The following is a 21,647-nucleotide window of genomic DNA, read 5'->3' as shown; positions in this document are numbered from 1 at the left end:
CTGCTGGACTGGGAGCACTAAAAGGGCATAATCTGGCATGATATCCAGCACATAGTAGATGCTCCATAAATAGTTGTTAAATGCATGCATGAATGGAAGCAGGTGGCATAACAAAGATCCCTTCTGACTTCAAGTAATATTTCCTCCTCTACACATTAACAAAATGACAATGCAAATGAAAATCTAATCAGTCATATCATGATACTAAGGTGCCTGGTGCTTGTTACATCAGACCACATCAATGTAAAATGCATGCCGTCTCTCTGAAGCCCAGCTGTTGAAGCAAAGTGAGGCATATCAGAGTAAAATTGGCTCATTGGGCCTAAGGCAGAGTTTCTCAGCCTGGGCACTATTTATACTTCAAGGATAAGTCTTTGTTTAAAGGGGGGTGTCCTGTCCTGTGCACCTTAGAACACTCAGCAGCATCCCTCGTCTCCACCACTAGATGCTGGCAGCACACCCTCCCAGTGTCCCTGCCCAGCTGGACGACCAGAATGTCTCTAGACATTGCCAAATGTCCCCATCATGCAAAATCACCCCAAAGTAATATCCACGGACCCAAGGGATCCACAAGTAGACTCGTTAAGTCAGCCTTCCCTGAAACTGGGGAAAGCACACCACCATGCCACAACGATGGAAATCCACCAGAAGCAATCCAAATCAGGTCAAAGTGAAAGGTGCAAAGGAGGTGAGTCACTTTAGCTCATGGACAAGTAAGAGAAGATGTGAGAGTGGGGCCTGGACCACAGGTTACCAAGGAGAAAGAGAAAGTGTCTGCCTGGGCTGGTGCCCCACCCTAGCAGGTCAGGGGAACAGCAGGACCCAGGTGAGAAGGGACAGCCCTGTCATTTTCACTAACTGGCAGGCAGTCCTGAAGCATAACCTAGGAATCAGTATTGCAAGTCAAAGGAGTCAACAAGGGACATACATAGTGTTCCCGCCAAGCACAGGGGCCTATGCTCCAACTTCCCAATGGGGCGCCATGCCCACCTCAGCCTGGGAAGAGCTGGGAGCCAAGGGGGTTCACCTGAAGGGCACTGGCTTCACACCAAGGCAAGGGAACAGAGGATTTGGAGGGATGCACACAGAGCCAAAGTGTCCAAGAGGATGATGACGCCATCCAGCGCTTATTGGACACCTGCCCCATGCCAAGCACTGTGTTATCTAACTCAAAGTATCTAAAGAATAACAATTGCCAGTGTCCAGCCTCCGTCTCCAATTTTTAAAAGGAAGATGAACAGACAGAATTGGTAGAAATACAATAGGAGCCTTTGAAATACCTCTCTAATCCTTAATGGAGAAACCAGATAGAAATTCATAAAGACCATAAATGAAGTGTGGTTAATATAACAAATATCCATGCCCCCCCACACAGCTTTCAAAGATATCATGTGTTTCTGTATTTACAACAGACCTTTTTTGGTTAATGCGTAAAATACTACAAGACGTTTGAAGCTCCATTTCTCTGTTACCATTTTGTCTCTGCTCCCTCCCTCCACAGGGGAAATCCTGATTCTTGAAGGTGATGAATACCCCTCTCTTCTGTACTTTTGATGATATATGTATATATATTATCCACACTTAGGCGCACAAAATAATACATAACACTGTTTCCTGTTATTTGTTATATAACAAAATTATATATAACATTATTTCCTGTTATTTGTTATATAAAAAAATTATATATAACATTGTTTCCTATTATTTTTACACAAATTGTGTCATGATGAACATGTTCTTTTTCACTTTCTTCTCACTGTCTCCTCCCCCATACTAATTTTTTGAGAATTTTCCAGGTCGGTATCAGTAGACCTAATTTAATCATTTCATCTGTGGCAGAGTAATCCATTGCATAAATTACCTAATCCAATCCCCTACTGATGAACATTTAAGTCATTTCTGATTTGTTAACCAGTAGGAACACTGCAATGAAAATTCGGACACATACCATTTCTTGTGCATGCATAAGAGAGTTTCTCTAGGGCAGGGCTCCCGACCCCGTGCCGTGAACTGGTACAGGTTAGGAACCGGTTAGGAACTGGGCTGTACAGCAGGAGATGAGGGGCCAACGAGTGAGCAAAGCTTAACCTGTATTTACAGCTGCTCCCCATCATTTGCATGACCTCCTGAGCTCTGCCTTTTGTCTGACCAGCAGCAGCACTATATTCTCATAGGAGCATGATCCCTACTGTGAACCGCACATGCGAGGGATCTAGGTTATGTGCTCCTTATGAGAATCTAAAGACTGATGATCTGTCACTGTCTCCCATCACCCCCAGATGGGCCCAGCTAGTTGCAGGAAAACAAGCTCAGGGCTCCCACTGATTCTACATTATGGTGAGTTGTATAATTATTTCATTGTATATTACAATATAATAATAGAAATAAAGTGCACAATAAATGTAATGTGCTAATAATAATAGAAATAAAGGGCACAGTACATGTAAGGTGCTTGAATCATCCTGAAACCATCCCCCACCCAGCCCACTCCGTGGAAAAATTGGCTTCCACATAACCCGTCCCTGGTGCCAAAAATGTTGGGGACCATTACTCTAGGGCCCAGATAGAGGAGTAGAGTTGTGGGAGCATAGGGTACAAGTGTTTTGACTTAACTAGATATTAACAAAAGACTTTCCAAAGTGGCTGAAACCATTTATATTCCCAACAGTGGGATAGAGGTTACTGCTTGCCAGAGTCTTATTTCTCAAATCTTCAAGGAACTGATTATTTCTGTACTATGGAAACAATTCCAGTACATTGAGAAAGACAAAAAGTCACTGAATGGTTTCTCCACAGTCAGCATAACCTGAATGCCAGGACCTGACACAGACTCCCTGCAGAAAAGGTAATTAGAGAAAGTTCATGCAAAAAGCTTGAGAAAAGCGCTGGTAAATAACACACCATGATGATGAGGAACTCATTTGCAAAATCCAGGAGCTATATGGTTTAGGAAACTTTAAAAAATATTCTCAAAATGTTAATAGGACAAAGGAAAAAGAAGTATATGATCATTTCTTATAAGTCATAAAGACATTTGATAAGATTTAACATCCATTTCTGATACTTGGAATTATCAATAACTCCTTCTTATAAGATTTTGTTCGTTTGGTTGGTTTTTGATTTGTTTGTTTTATTTTGGAGACAGGCCCTCACTCAGTCGCTCAGACTAAAGTGCTGTGGTACCCATGCCATCTCAGCTCACTGCAACCTCCACCTCCAGGGCTCAAGTGATCTTCCCACCTCAGCCTCCTGAGTAGCTGGGACTACAGGTGTGTGCCACCATGCCTGGCTAATTGTTGGGTTTTTTTTATTGTTGTTTGGGTTCTGTTTATTTGTTTGTTTTTTGTAGAGACAGGATTTTGGCATGTTGCCCAGGCTGGTCTCAAACTCCTGGGCTCAAGCAATCCACCCACCTTGTCTTCCCAAGGTGCTGGGATTGCAGGTGTGAGCCCCACAGAATTTTTTTAATGCACATTCCAATCCAAAAATTATCATCAAATTTACTTGTAAAAGTGCTATCAGCATCCTATGAGAGTCACAAGTTAAGAGTACCCTTTATCACTAGTATTGCATGACTTTATTCTAGAAGTGCTGAACAAAGCAATCAGACAAGAATATAAAAACAGTCATGAACATTAGAAAAGGCAAAACAATCATAATTTGTAGATAATAAGGTTGTATTCCAGGAAAACCCAAAATAATAGAAAAACTATTAAAACAATAAAAATACAGTAATACGATCAGTTATAAATAATATACAACAATGACTATCTCACATGTAAATTATAACAAGCTAGAAAATACAAACTTTAGAAAATCATTTCCCCTAAAATACCTAAAAATAAATGTAACAATACATTTGCAGGACATGTGAAAAGCCAAAAATAAGTCTCAGTGAAGATTTCAATACATGGAAATTCATATCTTTTTTATTGGATAAGAAGACTCAATGCAATAAAGACATACTTTTTTTCCTGAATTAGTCTGTACATTCAGTACGATCTCAATGTGGGATATATTTTAGAGTGATTCTAAAGTTTATCCAGAAGAATAAACATCTTACAACCACCAGAAAAACTCTGAAAAAGAGTGGCATTGAGAAACTTGTCTTGCTGAGTATTAAAAATGTATAAGATGATGACAGTTCAGTAAAGCAGTGTGGTTTGAGAAAGGAATCAAAAGATAGCTCAAAGAGACGAACTGAGATTATAGGAAGGGACCCAAGTATGCAGATATTTTAGAACATAATATAGTGGTCATTTCTAATAAGGGAGAATATGGAAATGGAACAGCTGAATCACCATTTGGGAAACATAAAACTGGAAGCCAGCCCATTTCTTACTGCAAAGTAAATTCCTGAAAGAACAAAGGGTTACATGAAAAGAAAAAAAATGCTAAGAGCAAATATGGGAGAATATTTATGTAATCATAAGTTGGGGTTGCTTGACCATTCTAAACATATGAGCATCAGAAAACACAAAATAAGACATAAATTTAACAACATATACATTTACAACATCTCTGAATGGCTTTAAACTTGATAAGCAAAACTAAAGACAACAATAATTCCATAATTCTGATCACAAAAGCTAATATTCACAATATACAAAGAGTTCTAACAAATCAATAAGAAAAGTTAATATATGAAGAGGAACATTGACGAAGGATAGAAACAGATGTTTCATAAAAGAATAAATGCAAAAGGCTAATGGGCACGTTCAAGCTCATTATCAATCAAATAAAAATTAAATATCAATATCATTTTTTACCTATCAGATTGAACAAGAATTAAAATGTAGTTGGAAACCAGTCATAGTAAGCATTTAGGAAAATGGGCATTTTCATGCAGTCTTGGAGGGAAAGTAAAGTGAGCATCATTTCTGGAAGGTAGTTTGACATTATTGTATAAAAATGTAAAATGTTCATGCCTTTGAACCCAGCAATCCAATTTGGGGAATTTATTTTAAGGAGATCATTTCAGAAGTGGGAAAAATGCATGCCTGAGAAAACTTTCTATTCCCACCAGTGAGTGACTAAGAAAAATGCAGTATGTGCTTGAATAAGTGCCCTGCAGAAATTAAACATGATGGTGAAATATATTGATTGATTGGTAATATTACCTTTGACATTTTCATTAAGCAAAACAGGCAGGTGCCAGCATATAATGTAATGTCAATTACATAAAATTATACACATGTATCTTTATTTGTATGTATATATGTCAAAGGATTTTTCACTCTAGCTCTTTCCTAAAACCATCATAGCCCCCAAAGTTTGCATGGTTCATTCTGCCTCGTTGTTGACAAGATTGTCTCAAAATAGACAGCACCTGGAGCTCTTTTAGCACATGGTAGTCATTATCAGCATCTGAAAGTACCTGTGTGTTTCTTCATTTCCTCAATGACTTCTGTGTAGCCTCTCCCATGAGAAGTGACACCATGGGGGTCAGGGCTGGCTGGTCCACCTCCAGAGCCTAGCACGGACCTGGCCCAAAGTCCCTGCTTGGTGAATACCTGCTGGATGAATGCACAGTGTTGTGAGACCAGTGTTTTTCAGAGCACACTCTCTAGAAGAAATGCCAGCCTGTGTTATGGACTAAGGTGTCCCACGGGCAAGTAGGTTTTGGAAACATGGCATTGGATCAAGCCAATCCAAGGGTTTATTTGGTGCAGAACTTTTCAGAGCCTTTAATACCCAAATGCACATTGTGACTGTCCAAGAGTTTCCCAGCTCTCTTGACTGCAGAAGTCCCTCTATCTTCAGCCCCTTGGAGCATCTTGTGTCATGGGACAGTGTGGGATGGACTATGTTCAGAAGAATATTCAGCAACGCATTAAATTGGGGGCTGAGATTAGAGCTGATCTCCAATTTGTCATTGTACTGTCTATGTTGTTTGAAGTGTTGACACTGAGTGAGCACATATCATTTCATAAATATATCAGTTTTTCAAGATAAAAGAATAAACATTAAAAATGCACTTATTGTCTGAATCTCAAAATCAAGTTTATTTTCCAAAACCATGAATTCCATTGAAGTTGTTTTGAAAGAAGGCAGGCTGGTTTGAACCAAATAGAAACACAGAAAGTAGCAGAACCAGGTCTTCTGTATTCAAATTCTACTTTCACCATATACTTATTGAGCATCTTTGGGGAAATCATGCGAGATCATAGTCTGTAAAATGAACCCCCTCGTAAGCTGTGAGGATTCAGACTAAAAATCTGAATTTAAGCCCCAATAAATACTTGCTTTTTCCATATTAGCACTGATAAATCTAAATTAAGTTGTGCCATCCAAATATGTTTGCATTCCACTTATGTCAGTCTGCTCAAGTCATGGACTCCTATACCCGAACTCTCCAGAGCCTAGAGCTGCCTCCATTTGCTAAGAAGTCAACAGACAAAGGTTTCGGGTGGGTCCCATGTTTATTCCTGTTCACTATCAGGAAGTTCTGTGCTGGACTCACCTTCAGCCTGTGGCTGTGCCGGTAGCCGTCTGCCTGCCAATAAGGGCTGTGCTGAAACAGGGCAACCATCTGAATCCAGCCCCGGAACAGCCTCTGCTGGGATGAATGCTGAGAAGCCAGTTCTCACAGCTGGGTGTTCCTTTTGTTTATGGAGTGGTTATTGCAGTAACATCTGGATTCCTTAACCAACACTAGGGAAAGGCAAAGATTATGTTTAGCTGCCTGCTGTATTTCAAGGGCTGTAGCTTTTATTCTGCATGATCAGGAAGTAATTAGCAGCTTAAACTTGATGCCTTCACTCAGTGTTGATTCCAGGCCTCTCTTTCAGCAAGGAAAGCACTGGAATTCATAATTAGTAAATTCCCATTGTCTACCCCAAATCCTTAGGGTAGGTGCAAACAGAAGACCTGTCCGTCCTTCCTTTGAGTAATTTACAACTTGAGCTGCCTTTTTCATGGGGCCCCATTTCACTGGGAAAGGTGAAATGGAAAAACTACCCAGCAGCCTGATTATTCAGCAACCTTTACCAAAACCCAGTCATGGCTACTGTCCACCAAGCAGCGATGGGATATAGCTGGGGGTGGGGAAGTGGGGAGAATCAACCAGGAAGAGAGACTGAGCTTCAAGCGTAGCGTGGAATGGAAGGATTCAGGCTTGAGATTGGATTAATCTGTCTGGATCCTATTTCCGCTGCGTGACCTCCATTTCCATCTGGAATTTGTGCTCTCCTCATCTTCAAAGTGGGGAAAGTGACAGTACTGGGAGGTCAATAATACAGCACACACAAGGGGCTTTGCACCAAGCTGGGGACAGAGTGTCACACTTACCTAGTGGATTTACTTCTGAGGAGCGTGGCACACAGCATTTCCACTGAACAGATAAGCACAGGCTCAGCAAGTGGGCAGTTGGAGGGTCGGGAGGGAAGCCCTGCAGCCTTCTGGGAGAGGTCCCTGTGTCAGCTCTGGGTCTGAGCGGGCACACCTCCACCTTGTGATTATTAACTGAATGTTCGCACACACCTTTCTCCTCATATGTAATGGTCCATGGTTTTATACATTTAAAAAATATTTTTAAAAACAAAGCTCAGGGAGCTGAAGTGACTTGCTCAAGGTCACACAGAGAACTGGAAGGCAACGTGCATTTGGATCCCATTTCTCGAAGTGTCACCACTTCTCGTGGCAGCCCCAGGCACAGCCTCCTCCTGGGCTGGAATTCTCCATTCCCACACGTCACTTTCTTTCCACATGTGCACACACACACACACAACACACAGGTGCACATGTACACGCAAACACACACGTGTGCACACACACACATGCATGCATACACAAATGCCAGCACACAGTAAGGGTTTAATAAGGGCAGCACCGATTTCATTGCTGACATAATGACTCAAGGACAGTCTTAACAGAACGATTGCCTCATCTGTGTGATGGGGACAAACCTGGGAAGCACCTTCAGGACTCCGTGGAGATTAAATGACAGAGGGCACTCGCAACACTTAGAATAGGGCCTGGTACCTAACACAGGCACAATTAATGGTTGTGATTATCATTGTTATTGTTAATATTAGCCTTCTTTTGACTTATTTTCAAACCAAAATATGTCAAATTCTCTCCATCTCACCCTTTGGAATCTGCATGTTGTCTCTGAGCAGAGAAGAAATCTTGCCAAGCAATGCTTTTGTTCCTGGTCTGTAGAAAACCCAGCCCTGAGCTGGGCTTTGCACCTCTTCAGCAAAGGCTTCTCTGCCTAAGTCGGGACTCCACGCCCCTCCTCATACAGAAAACTGGCACCAACCAGCGAGACCATCCCGAGGTAATACAGCTCCTGAGAACCTCCAGATCCCCAAAGTGGATTCTTCCAGCTTTCTCCAAATAGAAAGGTTTTTAACATATTTTAAAACTGAAACTCATTAGTTTTAAACCCCAAAGTGTGATTGTACACATTTATTTCCCTGGAATTATTTTTGAGATCAGGAAAAAATACAATTTTCTTTCTTGAGGAAAATCAAATTACATGTGCACTGACTTTCTCCAAGTAATACAACCTCAGCCCTATAATTAATATCACCACCTTCCACAGCCTCATAATTAAACATGAGATGCACGAGACTGGGAGGAAGTCACGGGAAGACAGGAGGTAAATCACCAGGCTGGTCTCTGCCACCCATTTCTTGGGAGCCCACAGGAAGGGGGGAGTTGGCATGGGGAGCAAGGGCGGCCCTGAAGCAGGCTGGAGGTCACCTGCGCCCACGAGATCATTGATTTCCCTTGGTGGCCCATTGTCCCAGGGCTGTCTGCAGCATGGGGCCAGCAGTGCCTATGAATGGCTGTGGAGTCTTCACGCACTGCTTGACATGTACACTGCCGGGCCGACCAAGACACAGACGCTCCAGCCCATGGGCCAACCTAACCTGAAAGGAGACGGAGGGTTTGTCCTGAGTCTATGCCTACTGTTCTCACTGAACATGAGTTTTGAGAAACACCTATGCAGGGATGATCTGAAGGAAGCTGCAGAGTTTATTCCGTTGGTGTTCTCCCTGCTTCTTGTCATCTCCTCCCACCACAGACCTCGGGCTGTGTGGCTCTTCCCCCTCCCCCCTCCTCCCAGAAATGCCCACCCAGCATCCTTCCTCCCGGCAGTGCCCACCCAGCGTCCCTCCTCCCGGCAGTACATACCCTCCTCCCAGCAGCGCCCACCCAGCATCCCTCCTACCCCCTCCAGCTGTGCGGTCCTCCTCCCTCCCCACCCTTCCTAGTATCCTTCCTGCCTTCTCTGTTCCCCACTCTCCTGCAGGAGGTGGGATCCATAGGACTGGTCAGGCAAATGGGCCAAGAACAGAAGTAAGCCTGTGGCTGCCAGGCTGATAACAGCTAGTGTGTCTCCATTTTCTCCTCTTTGGCAAACCTCATAGGCCACATATTCCAGGTAAGGAGACTAGGAGGTGGAGAAGGGTCTTTAGGTGGAGTGGGGAGAGCAGAGGTCCATGCCCACCTGCTCTGGCTGAGTCACGTGATCAAGAAATAAACCTTTCTGGCTGGGCACGGTGGCTCACACCTGTAATCCCAGCACTTTGGGAGACCAAGGTGGGGGGGATCACCTGAGGTCAGGAGTTCAAGACCAGCCTGGCCAACATGGTGAAACGCCGTCTCTACTAAAAATACAAAAATTAGCAGGCCGTGGTGGCACGTGTCTGTAGTCCCAGCTACTCGGGAAGCTGAGGCAGAAGAATCACTGGAACCCAGAAGGCAGAGGTTGTAGTGAGCCCCAGGATTGCACCATTGCACTCCAGACTGGGTGACAAGAGCGAGACTCTGTCTCAAAAAAAAAAAAGAAAAGAAAAGAAAAGAAACCTTTCCAAGATAAGCCACTGACGTTGTCTGGGTTATTCACTGCTGCTGCTTGTATTAATTACTCTACTAAAACCAGCACATTCTCTGTGCCGGGCACAGGTCCATGCAACATTCAACAGCCTCGTGGAAGAGACAGGAAAAACAAATATATATTTAAAAGTGTGATCAAGTCCATAAAAGACATCAAGAAGATAATGTCACAGACAACAATAGGGTCAACCTACCTATGTATCTGGGCTAAAGAAGGCCTCTCTGAAGAGTGACATTTAAGACAGGATGATTAATTTCTGGGAACAAGCCAAGTGTGGGGAAGAAGGGCAGGTGCTGCAGGCTGTGGGAAAAGCTTGTGCAAAGGCCCTGTGGGAGAAGAGAATTTGAAATTCTTTGAAAAGCAGAAAGCAAAAACCATGTGGCTATGATTTGGTGCATGACAGGACAAAGTGAGGGGGAGGAAACAGGCAGGGACAGATCCCCAGGGCTCTTGCTCTAATTTTCACAGTGCAAGGGAGCCTCGGAGGATTTTAAGCAAGGGAAAGACATGAATGGTTGACTTGTTAAAGGATCACCCTGTGTGGAGAACAGGCTGCATAAGGGCAAGACATGAAGCAGGGAGATCAGAGAGGAGATGTGGCTGTCACCCCGGTGGGAGACAGAGGCAGCTCAGGGCAGTTTTAGGAGACAGGGAGAAGGCCACGAGCTTGAGAAACTGTCACGTGAATTCCTCGTGCACCACTCAGTTCTTAGGACATTCTTCCTCACCCCAGATGCAAGGTGTGCACTTCCATCCACCCAAACCCTCGGTGCTGAGGGTCTTGGCCCCTGCCAGCAGCAGCTAGGGCTTCCAGCTGGTCCCCGAGGTCGAGCATGTGCATCCCATCAGAGGATACTGATGTCAGGACTGTGAGGAAATCTGAAAGGTCCAAGGGGGGACATATGGAGAAGGAAGAAGGCCTTGCAAGTGTCTCCAGAGCTCAACACCCAGAAAGGTATGCAGGGTCACCAAATATGCCTTTTCATAGACTGACCTCGGCGTAAGGACGCAGGCTGTGGCACTGACCTCCCGGCATGGAACATTCTATCTGCTGTCCCTTTGTTCCCTGACTTGTTAGAACGTTGGGGAATGGCCTCCCCAATTTTCTGCACTTTCCCTTCTTTCAAACAGATTTTCTCTTTTTGGGAGGTATGCTTGGCTGCACTGGAAAGTTAGTCTCAAATATGATTCTGCCTCAGTACTACTTAGGAAAGCTTTTCAAAAATACAGACTCCAGGGCCCATTGCAGGACTATGGGATCAGAATTGTTCAGGAAGGGTTCCAGAAGGCTCTTCTTTCTAAAAGCCCCCTAGACAATTCTGAGGACCAACCGCTTTAGACGGGGACCGAATGGAAATATAGATGCAGGGATGCTTTCCTACTGTTCCCCAGAACTTGCTTTAGGGACTGCAATGCCATCCCAACACACAACACCCAGAACTGGCTCAGACATCAGAGGCCAGGCACAGTGCCCACAAGAATTTCCAGCTAGGAGCTCCAGGCTCCCCAGAACTGGCACTTCTGTCCAACTGGCCAAAAATTTGGCATTTCCCACACCCCCTCAGGTTTCATAATTTGTCAGAATGACTGGCAGAACTCAGGAAACTGCTGCAGTGACAAGATTACAGTGTTATTATCAAAGGGTGGAAATACAGACCAGCCCAGTGAAGAGATGCATAGGGCCAGGCCTGGAAGGTTCCATGGCATCACCCTGTGGATCGGGACATATCACCTGCAGGCACCTTGAGGTGTTCACTAATTGGGAGCTCACCTGAGCCCATGTCCAGAATTTTTATTGGAGTTTCATTACATAGGCATGATTGATTAACTTACTGGCCATGCAATTAAACTCAATCTCCAGCCCTCCTCCCCTCACTGAAGGACTGACGTCATGTTGGTCAAAGCCCCAAGCCTCCAATCACCTGGCTGACCTTTCCGGTGTGGTAAGCTTCCATCCTGGTAATTTCATGAGCATAAACTCAGGTATGGTTGGAAAGGCCCACCATGAATAACATAGATTCTCCTATCACTCAGGAAGTTTCAAGGATTTAGAGGTGTCCTCCAAGAAACCAGGGCCATAGCCCAGCCAAATCCTTTGTCATGGAACCGGGAGATTTGTAACTGGACTGACGCTGTCACAGAAGAAAGCCATTTTGGTCTGGCCTCCAGCAGAATCAGTTGACAATAGCCTTGAGACCTCCACCTCCTTGTTAGTGGCCTGAGACGCCTGGAGTAAAACAAAGACAGTAAGGGCTCTGGCCATTTATCATGGGGCGTGGGTTCTGTGGTGATGACAGTTGAATTGGAGGAGGATTTAGAGAACATTCTGGAAGGAGATCTGTGTGCATTTCAAGGAAATTTCCTCTTTAACTTGTGCTTCCTTCCAGAACATTCTGGAAGGAGGTCTGTGTGCATTTCAGGAAAATTTCCTCTTTAAGTTGTGCTTCCTTCCGGAATATTCTGGAAGGAGGTCTGTGTGCATTTCAGGGAAATTTCCTCTTTAAGTTGTGCTTCCTTCCAGAACATTCTGAAAGGAGGTCTGTGGATTTCAAGGAAATTTCCTCTTTAAGCTGTGCTTCCTCAGCACCAGAGTGCCCGGGGAGCTCTCCCACTTCCTGCAGGGTGGGCTGGGTTCTGTGGGTTCGTGCCACTCCCGGATCACAGGCAGGCAAAGCTTCAAAGGCAAAGGGGTGCAGGACCAGGCCACATCCTGGCACAGGAGACAATGTCTACACCACAGTCCGTGACACCAATGACCATCCATCCCATAGTGGCTTCTAGGCATCATGCTTCTATAGCAACTCCAGGCCCTCCACCCCAGCCTCATTTCTTGTGACTTTCAATGGGAAACTAGAAGGAGAGAGAATTTTGGTTTTTCTTTAAAGAGGACCACAATCAAGGGAATTAAATTGCACTTATTTAAGGCTGTTCTCTCCCAGTCCTAAGGGGAGAGGTAATTTCACAAATTAGCCCAAGAACCCAGAGACTGAGTTAGGTCCGCTGAAGCCAGAGTCCTATTCCCTTCACTGCAGAAGGCTTGGGCCTGCACATTTAAGATGTTTTCTGCCACCCCCAACTCAGAGAACACCCTCCCTCGGGCCTTTTCAAATCTCTCCAATTTTTCTCCAAGCAGCCAGCTCAGTCTTGGGCTCCAAGACCCACCCACGTTCAAAGCAGCGACTTTGGCCAGAAAAAAATGAAAGAAGGGAATTCTCTGTGTGAAATAATGGACTACAGATACAGCCACTCCCCCGTCACTGCCACCACTTTAAAATGAATTTCCAATTGAAAATAGCCATCGGACTATAGATAGCTTGGCACAGAGATGGCCGGTCAGGCTGTACTCCCAGATGCCTGGGTCAGCAAATTCCAAAGCACCTACTCAGCAGTTCCACATTCAAGAAAGTTCAGTTCTCTCCCTCCTCTCAGCTCTGGGACCCAGGGGCTAGAGATGAGGGTGGCCACCCCCACGCTGTGCTGATGCCAGGCACCTCTCCCCATGAGGACTCCAGGCACCAAGTTAAGTAAATTAAATGAAACTATTTGAGCTTATTTATGGCTTGTGGGTTTTTCTGGTCAGCCTGACCTCCGTGAGCACCTCCAAAATAAGATTTCTATTAGGGAAGATGACTTCAGCATTTTTAACTTTTTTCTTGCCCCCAAAGTCATGGTTTTAATTAACAGTATCACCGAGTGGCTCTCCCTGGCAGACAGTGGCTTGCAGGCCTGTTGAGGCCCAGTGAGGAATGAGCCAAGCAGATTCTGTTTGCGTTAATCCTGCCAGCGCAGAAGCTGCATCTCAGGGTAGAGCGACTACAAAATGAGCTTTCAGGCCACGAGCATCTTCCAGCAGAATCTGGGGGTGTCAAGGCTGCCAGACACAGCAGGCATGCCCGCCTGATCCCACGGTGGACAGGCAGGGCTCATGGCTACCCCAGCTTGCTGTGGGGAAGGCTGCAGAGAATCCCAGCTGCAGCTGGTTCCTGACAGGCCAGGCAGCACTTCGGCACTGCAGATTCATCGTCTTCTCAGGCACCCAGCGTGAGTGCCAGCCTTGAAAGAAATCAATCAGCTGTGGCTCTAATTAATTATAAGCTCCGAGCACCCCGAACCTGTGCCATGAGACGGTCCGAGCTCTGCATCCTGGCTTGGTGGAGCCCGTGGATGTGACCAGCCTCCTGCTGCAGTGTGGCTGCAAAACGCCTTCCCCACTGCCATGGGTAGTGTGGCTGCTGCCTGACAGCGAGCAGCGAAGCCCTAAGACAGGATTGCCATCAAGCGTTCATGGTGCAGGGTTCTTTGCGGGCATTTATTCTGTCTCTTGTCAATCGCAAGGCAAGGCAGGGATTCATCATGTCAGACCCTGTTCTTCCCGATTCGATTCTGTGTTTGACCTTGCCCGATCATACAAAGCTATCCCCCTCTACCAGCAATTTAGGTCAAGGAAAGTACAGACACCCCTCATTATCCAAATATTGTCAATTCCTGGAAACACTTTGGAGAGCAAATTTTCAGACATCAGGGCTTCATCCCTTTATGTGAACTGGGAAAAAATAATAATACATTCCCAGGCCAGCAAAAAAAAATCCCCAACCAATTTTCCAAATATCTCTTAAAACACTCTTAAACACCTATATAGCAATATGCTAAGGATGCTTGCACAATGCAAACACTTAGAACTCCTGCTTTCTGATGAGTCTACATTGGATGAACTTCTGGATGGGGATGTTCACATGCAGTACTTAACTGCACTGAATGGAGTCAGATTAGAATTATATTTTCCTTCTACACTGTAAAGGATGTGCATAAAATGTTAACTGCACAAATGAGGTAACAGGTAAGAGACAGAAGCTAGGTTACATCCAGCTTGGGAGGAGCAACATGGGAGCTAGAAATGGCTAGACCCCAAGGAAAGGGAGGGTGGGGAGGAGAGTGGCACTGCGGAGCTGCTCTGAACAACCTGGCAGGATCCCCGTGGGCGGAGAGCCAAGATGCCCACTGCTGTGTCCCCACCCTCTAGTGGGCACCTCTACACACTTTCTTATTCTGAGTGAACTTGGGTAAAATGTTAACACATTGTTAAGGTAGATAATTCAGATCAAGAAAAACCGGAGTGGGCGGAGTGATCAGTACTGGGTTTTCCCTCCCAAAATGTAATTGGACAATGACTGTGTGTGACAGGGACAAATGCATTCGGGCACTAGAGATTCAGCCCTCCTCTTCCCCCTACCCACTAAAGAAAATGTCATGTTTGCCGTTTAGCATGTCTGCCTCATGCTAAAATGTGGAGCAGAAAACAAGGCCAGAGCCGTGAGGGCTGGCTCTCTGGAGCCTCTGGGAAAGAAAAGGGCTCTGGAAAAGCTCTGGAGTGAGACCATGGAGGGGAGAAATATGGGGTGAGATAATCGGAGGGAAAGTCAGAGAGAGATTTCTCCTTAAAGGGTTTGGATGAACTCAGGTCGTTTTTCCAATCGCTTTGAGTGTCTGTTGCTTCTCTTAGTGGGATGCTAAGAGCAGGGCCGATGGGGCCCCAAAGACATTGAGGTTATGCTAGGACGTTCAGTTCAGTCTGCTCAGATTTAATTTGGGCAGCAGCATTCACTTTTTAAGGGTGCTATAGGTGCCACCAGAAAGTCTAGTGTTCAAAAGTGTGCTACAAACACACGGAGGCTGAGTGCCACCTTGTGCCCCTGTCGCAATACGTGGTTACCCGTCCACCCCAACACACCTGCGCTTCCCCAGGGCGGCTTCATTCACAACCCCTTGCTCTCTGGTGGTGTTGCAAGCACTCCATCATGAACATGATTCAGCTGAGTCTTCTTAGTGTTGACGAGAAACTAAGCCCAGAGGGAACAGGCAGTTCCCCCAAGCTCCCTCAGGACATGGTGAGTCTGGGATCTGGACCCAGGCAGGCTGGCTCTGCAGCCAGGCCCTTCACTGCAGCTGCCCTTCAAAGAATGCCTGGCTGTGCAAAACAACCCTGAACACCTCCTGTCACCACTCATGAGGCCTGTCCTGCCCCTGCATGGCTCACACTTGCCAGTCATTGTCAGGACTTACCTGTTAGAATCACACAACCTTGATTCTTGACCTGGTTCTGCTATGAGCCTCGCCTGTAACACCCCTCAAATCTATAGACCTCCCCAAGCCCCAGATTCTTCCTTGTCAAACAGGGGTTGTTATGAAGGACCCATGAGGCAGCAACTGTGTGGAGGGTGTGGTGGCCCAGGGCCCATCTGCGATCACCTGCAGCACAGGTCCCCAGCCTCTGCCTGTGGACCCTCACTGGCCCCAGGAGCATATGGCGTGTGCTGGGCAAACTAGAAGCAGCAGGAATTCATGGCCAGGAGCAGGAATTGGTGGTCAACACCCAGTTTTCCAGTCCTCCAGAGGGCAATTCTGACACATGACGCAACACAGTGGCTTAGACACCCCCACTGGAGAAATTGAACCCCAAGGTCCTCAGTGATGGCCTTGTTTGTGGTCACCCTAATCCCCAGCCTTGCTCCCTTCCAGGTTTCAGCCCCACTTCCTCACGGTGCTGCTGGATCACCGTCCATGTTAGCCACTTGCACCCGAATCCTCAGCTCGGGGTCTGCTTTGGGGCGACCTTATATTAGGAGAGCAGAGCGTGGCACCTAGTAAATACTAAGCCCTCAGCAAAAGGTACATGTGTGATATAGAGGGAGAAAAGATTCATGCATACACATATGTATGCATATGTGTACCAATATGCACTTGTAAATGTGGAAATCTATATGAATGTACATGTGTTTGTCTATATGTATATATGCGTGCATACAGATATGTGCACATATGTGTATGTCTGATATTTGTCTATATCCACATATGTGTATGTATGCATATAGATGTGTGCATGCACGTATATATGTGGGTGTATCTATATTATGTGTATGTGTCATGCATGTGTGTCGATGTCAGTGCGTGTGTGTATATGTACATGAATGCACGTGCATGTATAGTGTGTATATGTGTGTATATATGCATGCATGTGCATAAATATAGCTGTGTGTATATGTTTGCATTGGTGTATGTGGGCATGTATGTGCATATATATATAGGCATGTGCATATAGATGTGTGTGTTTATAGACATGTGAGTATATATCTATGTATATATCTATAGGTGTATATATGCATTATACATATATGTAGATGTGGGCATAAGTATTTGTGGGTACATGCATGTGTACTGTATATGTACACATCTATAAGGATGTACATTTATGTATCTGTAGGTCTATATGTGCATGTGCATGTGTGAGTGTACATGTGTACATGTGTATACATAGGTATGTATGTATATATGAATGTGTGTCTGTATATGTGTATTCATGTGTGTATATGTGTGTGCCCATGTGTGTGCATGTGTTCCTGTGTGTGCATATGTGGACATATGTGTGTGTCTACAGCTGGGTCGTGAGAGTCACACAGCAGGAAACAAGTGTTCCCTGACTGCGTCCCCAGAACGTATTCTCCAAGGACCTCTCAATGACTCTCTGCTGGCCTCACTTCCAGGCCCCCACGCTGGGCCTTATCCCACCTCTCCCTGCCCTGGGCTCCTTCTTTGCACAGGTTCCCATTCACCAGAGGCCCCGGCTTCCTCCCCACACCAGGTTACCTTGGGAGGTGGGAAAGCCGGAAGAGGAGACCTCACAGCAGAGCCCGCCGGCAGCTGCTCAGTGGCAGGACCCAGGGCGGCTGCAAGGAAATGAAATCCCCTCTCACTTAACAGCCTAATAAGGATTTGAACCTGAGTCTGCCAGGAATTTCAGTTTAACTGCTTTCTCAGATGTGAAGAACATGTCTGGGCTTTCAAGCATGCCCCAGGGAGGAGCCGCGACAGGCTGAAGGGGAGGATGGCGCCTCTTGCTCAGGCTCCACCTGCCCAAGCTTCTCTGTGAGGCCCCAGAAAACAGCACAGGCCTGGCAGGGGAGCTAGATGTGCAGATGAGAGGGGGCAGCCGCCCCAGGAGACCAGCGCTTATGGGGGGAAATGATGTCAGCAAGACGCAGCCGCAGCACAGCAAGGAGTCACTTAAAGACATTTCCAGCTGCCCTGGGCAACCTGATCCTCCTGGGAGAGGGGCCCACAGACTCAGAGGGGCTGCAAAGCTCAGAGCCCAATCCTCAGGGCTGCGCACTTAGCCTGACAGGCTGAGCTGCATGAAACTGTTTTGTCATTCACACCGGGCCATTCACACTCTCCCAAGTGGAGTCCTCACCCCTAATCCTGCCGGCTGGTGGCCAGGCCCAGGGCCCCTCACTTCCTCCTTCCGCCTTATGTGTCCTGCTCAGCCACCTTGGCCTCCTTCTAGTTCTTCAACAAGAGGCTCATCCCCCCTCCCAGGGTTTGCTCCCTCTGCCTGGAGTGCCCGTCCCAGCTCCTCACAGGTGCGGCTTGTTCTGGGCAGTCAGGTGCTTCAGGTTTCCCTGCCCCCCTGCCACCAGCCTCCTATTTAATCTCATTCTTGCAGCTGGCCCTTTTCTACTTTGTCTTGTTTAACTCCCTACCATTTATTTTTCTCCTCTCTCCCCGGAAGGCGAGCTCCCTGGTCATCGTGGGCCTTGCGTGTGTTTCTCATGCTGCATCCTCAGAGCCTAGAGGCATAGAGTAGCTGCTCACTAAATCCTCACAGAATGAATGAATGATTGACCACACCCATCATATTAAGCCTTATGGGATTATTATCAAGAACGCCCTATTTAATGATGGGGACATGCTGCCCCACTTCCATCCCCGGGCCTTGGTGCACAGGCCAGAAAGCCCAGGACAGACCACCTGTCCTCCCTACAGGGGACCAACTTGCACAAACAAATGGGCATCAGCACCCACTGGGAGCAGCCGTGACCCCTGGGTCCTCGGTACCAGCCACAAAGCCAGTTCTGAGTTTGTTCAGAATCCTGCTTAGAATGAAGGATGCTCCTACACTAGAGATCTCTTAATACGACCACCAAACACCACGGGATTTTCAAAGGTAGCTGCCACAGCCGCAGCACGCAAGCTCTGTTCCTGGCTTGCTTCTGCCATCTGCTGGCCACTTGATAAAAGGCACTGGGGGTTATTTTCCAGTCTCTCTGAGGCTGTTGTTTCCTTGTGGGAGGAACTCATCATCACCTTTATCTTCACAAGGGCTGCTTGGCAGATCTGTCCCATAAGATCCTAGACACCTTGTGGGTAGGGCAGTCATCCGATCCTGCATCTTATGACTTCACACGTTACAAACGTTAACTTGCTAAACACTCAATGTGAAACCTAGGAGTAAGGGACAATTATCTTTACTATCTACAAACAAGGATGTTCAGGCACAGAGAGGCTAAGTACATTGTGCAAAGTCACACAACTACAGAGCTGTGAAGCCGAGATTGGAACTCAAGCAATAAGGCACTTTGATGGCAGGCACCTTGATGGGACACCCTTTACCAACTACCATGCAAATGGCCCAGGTGCTCCTGCGACCCCTGATCCCAGGGGCTCCACCAGAGCACCAGAGAGAGAGAGATGTGGGAAAAGCAGAGGACAGAAGAGGACACGTGCATCTAACCACTCGGAGGACAGGAGAAGGCACTCTAACCTTCTGAGCCGCCATCTTCCAATCAGGAGGAGGCGAGCACTGGATACATAATCTCAAGGCTTTCCCTACAGTTCTCTCAACAGGACAGAGAGGCAGAGAAGCACAGTGGTTAGAGCACAGGCTTTTTTGGTCAGACAGAACTGGGTTAAAGATCAGACACTTCCACTCACTCTCAATGAGTCCATATCTGCAAGCCTAAGCTTCCGTCCTCACACATGTTGATTACAAAAAAAAAAAAAAAAAAGGAGGCCAAGTGCAAAGCTTTTAGCGTTGTTTCTGGTTCAGGGTATGGACGTAATACATGTTTTCTATCATTATAACCACATTAAAGGCTCTGAGAAGTCCTGCAGGAAGGAAAACTACTTGTCTTTATCTCAGCCATCCCCAGGCTAGCTGCCCACAGAGCCACCATGGAACCCGCAGCTCTGTCACCCCACAGGGCCCCTGTGCCTGGCCCATTCAAACTTTCCCTCACATGGGAGCCTCAGGCCCCACTGGAAGCAGAGTCAGGAGACAAACCCAGGCCTCCTGCTCCCAGCTCCCCGCTCTGTCCTTCTGCTTCTACATCCAACTACCCTAAAAGCAGTTTCTACAATCCATAAACAAAAGAATTCAGAGACAATTCTCCAGGGCTCCCAAGACGACATATTTCATCTGTGGCTTCTACAGTGCTTATTTGTCAGTTTTACAGACCAGAGGCAACTAAGAGTCTAAGGCCGAGAAGGCTGTTTTAAATAATTCTGTCATTATTCTCAATTTTCAGCACCACCACACATGAAAAACCCATTTCCAATTCCCTTAAAGGTGTTAAATGGTTTTTGCACTGTGTTGCAAAAGTTTGCCGTCAGCCAAACTGCTAGGAAGCGGGCTTGCAGCGTCCGGTCCTGAGCTGTGGGAACGACTTGGTCGGGCCTGATCCCGATCCGCTGGAGCCCAGCTCTTTCCCCAAGTGTTCAATTCCCAGCACATGTCGCGCGGGTCGCTGTGGATTTCAGGGTGGACTCACCGCGCTGCTGGGTGTTGCAGTCCACGCGATTTCCCAAGACTCCATGCAGGGCACCTCCACCCGGCTCAGGCTCAGGCAGGATATGAACAGGAAACCACTGTTTCCTGCCGGTCAACACCCAGGAACTGATGAAGTAACCCAGTGCCCAGCCCCTCTGATAGCCACGGAGCCAAGAAGAGGGAAGTGAGGCGGCATCCAAGGCGGCCCCTGCAAAGAACTAAGCAAGGCAAGTTCAAGGGGTCCAGGACTCTGCAGCAGCTGATGAGGGGCAGGGAGGAGCATTCCGTTTTCAGGGCATTGAAACAGTTACCAATAACAACTATGATAAAGAGATGACTTTCTGTGGCTCCCACTTGCTGCCCTCTGTGTTTCTAGGCGCATCACAGAGAACTCTTAATTTTCATGAGGCCCCATAAGGACATCCCTATTACTATGATCCTTATCAATATCCTGATGTTACAAATGAGGGAACCGGGACACAGAGATGCTGAGGAACTTGTCTGAAGTCACATGGTGGGGACATAGCCTGGGACACAGCAGTGAGAGGGACAGACAGGCCCTGCGCCTGTGCACCAAGCCATCTGCTGGGGACGCAGGAATCAAACAACTCATGGCTGCCCTTGTGCCCGGCGCTGTGGGCAGGAGCGAGCTGCTTTGAAGAGACAGCGTGGTGACCTGCCCTGCTGGCCCAGGCAGCATCACACAGCAAGAAGGCGGGCTTTGAAGGGTTTTAAACAGAGTCGTGTTCTCACGTCTGCAGTGAGAGGGCTGCAGGCCTTTGTGTTTTTCACACGGTGTTACACGGCGTTGGGGTCCACAGACCTACCTCGGAAGCTGCTCGTGGGCAAATGGACGACCACAGGTGGGGAAGGAAATTTCCCCCAAACACACACATGCTTCACCCAGAGCAGCCAAGCTGTTTGTGTGTTTGTGTGTATGTGTGTGTGTATGTGTCTTATGCCTAATGGTTCATTGAGTTTAAGGATCTCTCAGCTGCCTTGCCGCACAAATGTTTCATAATTTGGTGGTTAGCGCACAGTGACCAGGCAATACTCGTTCATCACAATGCACCAATGAGACAGAGACAGGAGAGGATGTTTTGGCAGCAAACAGACATCCAGGAGGCACAGCACACCCCCATCCCCCGGCCCCAACCTCAGAGAGATAATCAGGTTAACAAAGGGCATTAGTATGAA

The 21,647-nt window shown here is 46.8% G+C and overlaps 1 long non-coding RNA gene across 1 annotated transcript in view; it reads right to left on the bottom strand.

The window, feature by feature from the left end:
• The window catches only part of LOC129022110 (uncharacterized), a 44,922-nt gene extending 24,403 nt beyond the window's left edge, over positions 1 to 20,519 (bottom strand). Inside the window, exons 1-2 of the long non-coding RNA XR_010125122.1 lie at positions 20,452 to 20,519; positions 5,378 to 5,513 (exon numbers count right to left, since the gene is read on the bottom strand). This is a non-coding gene — a long non-coding RNA (uncharacterized LOC129022110). The remainder of the gene's footprint in view (positions 1 to 5,377; positions 5,514 to 20,451) is intronic.
• Between the last annotated feature and the right edge of the window lie 1,128 nt (positions 20,520 to 21,647).

Source organism: Pongo pygmaeus, chromosome 21 (assembly GCF_028885625.2).
Source record: "Pongo pygmaeus isolate AG05252 chromosome 21, NHGRI_mPonPyg2-v2.0_pri, whole genome shotgun sequence".
In the NCBI taxonomy this organism is placed as follows: Eukaryota; Metazoa; Chordata; class Mammalia; order Primates; family Hominidae; genus Pongo; species Pongo pygmaeus.
The sequence above is the reverse complement of the archived record's forward strand: the minus strand, read 5'-3'. Positions and strand labels throughout refer to the sequence as shown.